Source organism: Mus musculus, chromosome 3, assembly GCF_000001635.26.
Source record: "Mus musculus strain C57BL/6J chromosome 3, GRCm38.p6 C57BL/6J".
Taxonomy (NCBI): Eukaryota; Metazoa; Chordata; class Mammalia; order Rodentia; family Muridae; genus Mus; species Mus musculus.
Genome location: NC_000069.6, coordinates 133577777 through 133583599, shown reverse-complemented (window position 1 = coordinate 133583599; position 5823 = coordinate 133577777). Strand labels below are relative to the sequence as shown.

The window sequence follows — 5823 nt, the reverse complement described above, 5'->3', positions numbered from 1 at the left end:
TCTACAGAGCAAGCTTAGGCCAACCAGGGCTATATGGTGAAATCCTGTTTCAAACAAACAATAAGTAAGGTGTTTACAGGCAAAAATTTAAAACTCCCCAACTAGGTAGCATACTACGTTTTCGGAAATGCTCAACATTTGTCCAACTTCCTTCACCAGAGGGAAGAAAGATGAATTTTTTAAAAACCCCTATACTAATTATTGCTGAATTCTGCAAATAAGGACAGGAGATCTTTGGAGGTTAGTGCTATTCTTCTAATCAGAACCACAGGGGTTCTCCCCTGCGAGTGTGGACAGGAGCAGTTACACTGTGGTATCTATTGGGTAACATCGAGAGTCAAAAATAGGAAGCTCTAGATGCAAATTAAGTTTGTGGTTTAAAAAAAGAAACAGAAAAAAAAAAAAAAAGAAAAAGAAAAAGTTGAAATTTTTTTTTGAAGTAAACTAGCCCAGGGGAATTTCTTTCCTCAATTGAGGCAGCTGTGTGATTTCTTGAGGGGAAAGGCAAAAATGAGGTAATGTGACAGGAACAGCCATTTGCATCATGTATCTTAGGCCGATATGGTGGAGAATCACCTCGTGGGTAGCCTGTCTCTAAAATGAGAAGTAAGATGAATGTGTGTGCTTCTCCAATAGTCTAAAAGGTGTAAAGCCATTTTGTACTATGACTGTTCGCACACGGGGTAATGGGCTTCACTGTGACATTTTCACACATGGGTAGCACAGAATGTTTGCTCACCCTTACCTCCCTCTGCTCCACTGTCCCCTGGCTCCTACATTGTCCCCTTCTCCCTAAATAGTCCTCTTTCTGCCTTCACGTCTTTCATATGTGTGTGTATGTTTTGTGAGAGGTATTCTTCCCATGAGAGAACATGTCTGTTTCTCACCCCCCATAACCTCTTCTTCCCACCTCCCTCTCCTCGTCATCCTCCACCCACACAATCCCCCTCATATTTAATATCACATATATTTGAGGGGATGGAAACCTTCAAAGGGAGCCTTCCCTCAAAGGAAAGAATTCCTGCTCATGAGACATCATTTACTATTGCATCAAGTTTATGCTGGCTACGAAGGATAAAAAGAAATAGTAAGGCCAGGGGCCGTCATTTACACTCAGAAAGTGACGGGGGTGGCCAGCTACATGGGACAGAAGTGAGAGGAAGGAGGGAGGAAGAAAGAGAGGATGAGCCTTATGCAGTGAGACAGTCATCCCAGGCCACTTACTGCCACAGAAAGAAAACGCTCAATAATACGGAAATACTTATTACTGTTGCCGTCTGCAAACCAATTCTAGACACATGCAGTCCCTTTCAACCTCCCACACTGTAGAAAGAGAAGATGCCTTGTGAACCACAGCTATCTATATTCTGACTCGACCTGGGGAAGGCTAAGTATGGGAGAAGGCAAACTGCTGCCTTGTGGCCCACTTCCCATTACAGCCAGAAAGAGCTGTTGGTAAACAGTTGGACACTGTGCAGCAAAGTTTACCAAACTGAATAGAACTTTTGACGTGTCAGACCCAAGTTCTCTCTTTCATATTAACTGCATCAAGTTACATTAACACTGCATTAGTCCTCGGTTTCATCTGGGGCTACAGAAACATCTTTTCAAGGAATGACAAGAGGCTTTGAGATTAGAAAACCTGCTTATGACAATTTGATGCAAGCAGTTATTTTTGGTCTGTGTCTTTATAATGCTTCCATTTATAGTGGTTCTTTAAAAAAAAAAAAAAAGCTTAGTTTTAGAAGAGCTATGTTTTACAGCGGGACCTAGAAGGGGGGCTGGAGCATTATGTAAATTTGAGGTGAAATCTCTTGCATCTTCTAGTTGTGGGGATCCTGAGTCGAATTTCTTAGTAACTCTCTGTACGTCTGACTCCCCATATGCAAATGAATACAAGAAGCATGCCTAAGTATGTGTGATGTGCGGGCAGTCATATAGGTGACTGCCTGGGACCATTGCTGGCTCTCTTCACTAGTCTTTATTTTCCAGTACTGAGGATGGTTCTTAGGGGCTTTGCATATGCAGGCATGCTCTGTTGACACTTTGGGTAATGTCAATAGACACTGAACTACATCCATATACATCTGTATAATCTGCCACGTTATACAACATGGGGTTGGCCGTAGGGTGGGCAAATTAAGACATATCTTTTTATATTGTAGAACCTGGTTTTCAATTTAGACTTATTTCTGGGTAACCAGAGAATTATTCAGTGGGTAACATTCGTTGAAAACACCTTCAATGTCTGTTTCAATCGATGTATAATATAGTATGTCAAACAACATTAAATAATAGGGTTGTGTGAATTTTTCCAGAAAAACTAGGCAAACTTAAAACCAGATATGTCCCATTGTGAGTCAGTCCCATAGACCACATAGGATTAAAGCAAGGTTGAAGATTGCATTTAGAGACTTTTCGAGATGTCTCAGTAGTTAAAAGCTTGGCAGCTCTTGCAGAGAACCAGGGTTCTGCTCTCAGCACCTTCCAAGACAGCTTCCAATCTGTAACTCCACTTTCCAGGGGACCTGAGGCCCTCTTCCGACCAGGCATGAGTGTGGTACATACGCACGTGCGGGCAAGCACTTCTACACATAAAAATAAGATAAAATAATAAAAAACAAAAACTGAAAAGATATCACTTCCTTAGCATCGCCTACCCACTCTCAAATTTGAGAGTTGGAGACATAGCTCTGTGGTTAAGAGCATTTACTGCTCTCTCTTCCAGAGAACCCAGATTCAATTCCCAGCACTCACATGGGTAACTCACAACCATCTCTAACCCAGGTTCCAAAATTCAAATTTGAGCTGTCCCAAGGGACTTGCAGACATTCCAAGTAATTATTTTCTTTGCTTTTATATAGAACCTAATTGTATTAATCATTAGTAATAATCCAAACTTTTCAGAGGTAATTTGGTTTAACTTTCTTTTTTTTATTTTTTATTGGATATTTTTTTATTTGCAATTCAAATGTTATCCCCTTTCCTAGTTTCCTCTCCCTGCTCCCCCTGCTCCCCAATCCACCCACTCCTGCTTCCTGGCCCTGGCTTTCCCCTGGCATAGAATCTTCGAAAGATCAAGGGCCTCTCCTCCCAATCCTCTGCTACATATGCAGCTAGAGACAAAAGTCCCACCATGTGTTTTCTTTGATTGGTGGTTTAGTCCCAGGGAGCTCTAGGGGTACTGGTTTGTTCATATTGTTGTTCCTCCTATAGGGTTGCAGACCCCTTCAGCAGTTTGGGTACTTTCTCTAGCTCCGTCATTGGGGGCCCTGTACTCTGTCTAATGCATGACTGTGAGCATCCACTTCTGTGTTTGCCAGGCATTGGCATAGCCTCACAAGAGACAGCTATACCAGGCTCCTGTCAGCAAGATCTTGGCTTCTGCAAGAGTGTCTGGGTTTGGAGATTATATGTGGGATGGATCCCCAGGTGGGGCAGTCTCTGGATGGTCACGCCTTACATCTCTGCTCTGGCCTTTGTCTGTAACTCCTTCCATGGGTATTTTAGTTTTGGTTTAACTTTCTAATGTAGACATGATCAGAAGAGTAAGTAGAGTTGAACAAGATCAGGAAGTTGAAGATGAAAAAAAAATCTCTTTAGAATAAGCAAAAAGGGGTGCCCCGCAGGCCACTGGGAACCTCTAGTGGGCGTAGCTTGGGACCTATCCAGGGTGTGCGGGCTGGGCCGCAGATGTCGTGTGGCCTGTGCTTTGGACCATGGTGTGAACCTATGCCCCCTATGTCACCTTCCCTGTGGCCTTTGTGGTTGGGGCTGTGAGTTACCACCTGGAATGTTTCATCAGGGGAAAGGCTCCTCAGCCTGTGGAGGAGGAGAGCATCCTGTAGCGCGCCGAGAGGACCGAAAGCTGGATGAGATGCTAGGCAAGGACCACATTCAGGTGGTGAGCCTTAAGGACAAGCTAGAACTTGCCCCTAAAACAGTCCTGAACAGAAACCGTCCAGAGAAGAACTAATGGAGGGCCCAGGTCCCTGTGGTGCACAGGGATATGCCATATTCTGCTGCCATGTCGACCCAGCTTCAGAACACACATCTGATTTCCTTTGCTGCTCACTCTGGCCCCCTGAGCACCCACAGCCACTCGCGTACTAGCTGGTTCTTTATGGCTGCAGAGCGGCAGCAGTAGGGGCCAGCAATTAGGAAGACTGCGTCTGCTCAGTGGGCTCTCTCCGTGCCTGGACAGGCTTCTCATCTTACCTGGGAGCCTCGCTAGGAGGAGCCCTGGGGAATGAACCCTGGTCTCAGGCTCCCCGGGGAGGGGCTTCATCTCAACTGGAAATGGTTGGGGTTTATAATTGCCATTAGGAGGGGCACCTCCAGCTCTCGTTCTCATTTTTGCACTGGAAAAAATTCAGAACTGTCTCTGGCTCCCTTGATGAGGTTTTTTTTTGTTTTTTGTTTTATTTTCCTGTGCGCATTCTTCCCTTTATTGGCTCAGGCGTGGGATTCTCAGAGGTAGGAAAGCATGTTTCTCTTGTGGGGAGCTCAGGCCGTTTACCTTGGGGCCAGCGGGGCATAAGCCTGGAAATAATCACTGTCTTCCACCCTTTCTCACTGCAGTGAGGATTCAGTTAAAGTGGCACCTGGCACATTTAAAAAAAAAAAAAAGAATAAGCAGAAAGGGGCTGGAGATAGGGCTCAGTGGTTAAGAGCACTGACTGTTCTTCCAGAAGTCCTGAGTTCAAATCCCAGCAACCACATGGTGGCTCACAACCATCTGTAATGAGATCTAATGCCCTCTTATGGTGTGTCTGAAGACAGCTACACTGTACTTACATAAAATAAATAAATCTTAAAAAAAAAAAAAAGATTAAGCAGAAAGAATTCAGAAAGGAAGGCCAGTATAAAGATGGCAGTCGAGTTTCACTGGCCAAGCAATCATGGGCATTTGTGATAAAGAGGTCTATAGTCAGATCCAGTGTGGTTCAAGGAGGCCCCGTTTGTCTTCAAGAGGTTTACACATCACCATGTCATTTAGGAGAAGCTATTCAAGGTTGGAGAGAAAGCTCATCAGTTAAAAACATTTGCTGCCCTCCCAGAGTGCCTGGGCTCAGCACTGACCACAACTATCGGTAACTCCAGGTACACAGTAATCTGATACCTTTTTCCTGCCATCTGCAAGCACATGCGTGGTACATAGACATACATGCAGGCAATACACTCATACACCTAAAATAAAATAACCCTAAAAAGACGCTTTCAAAAGAAATGAACATATAAATCTACTTGCCTAATTAAACTAGTAAATACTATAAAATTGGGTCATGGCAAAGCACCATTCTTTTCTCTCCTGTATGTCATTGCTGCTGTTGTTCTTGTTTGGGTTTTGGTTTGTTTTGGTTTGCAAGACAGGGTTTCTCTGTGGAGCCCTAACTGTCTTGGAATTCACTCTGTAGACCAGGCTAGCCTTGAACTCACAGAGATTCTCCTGTCTCTTCCTCCCAGGCAAAGCACAGTTTTTTTTTTTTGGGGGGGGGGTGAGACAGGGTTTCTCTGTGCAATCCTGGCTGCCCTGGAACTCACTCTGTAGACCAGGCTGGCCTCGAACTCAGAAATTCACCTGCCTCTGCCTCCCAAGTGCTGGGATTAAAGGTGTGTGCCACCACTGTCCCACTCAAAGCACATTTCATATGAGCTCCCAAGTCTTTAAAAAGTTCATTCTGGCAAGTATTATTTTGGATCTCATTTGTTCTACCAATAAATAGTAAAGGTCTTGACTTTCAACATTTAACTGAAAAAAGACACTGACAATCACCTTTGAAACACATGATAGCGCTCTCTCGCTCTCTCTCTCTCTCTCTC

The 5823-nt window shown here is 44.2% G+C and overlaps 1 pseudogene; it reads left to right on the top strand.

The window, feature by feature from the left end:
* Nucleotides 3616-4613, top strand: Gm49316 (predicted gene 49316; annotated as a pseudogene).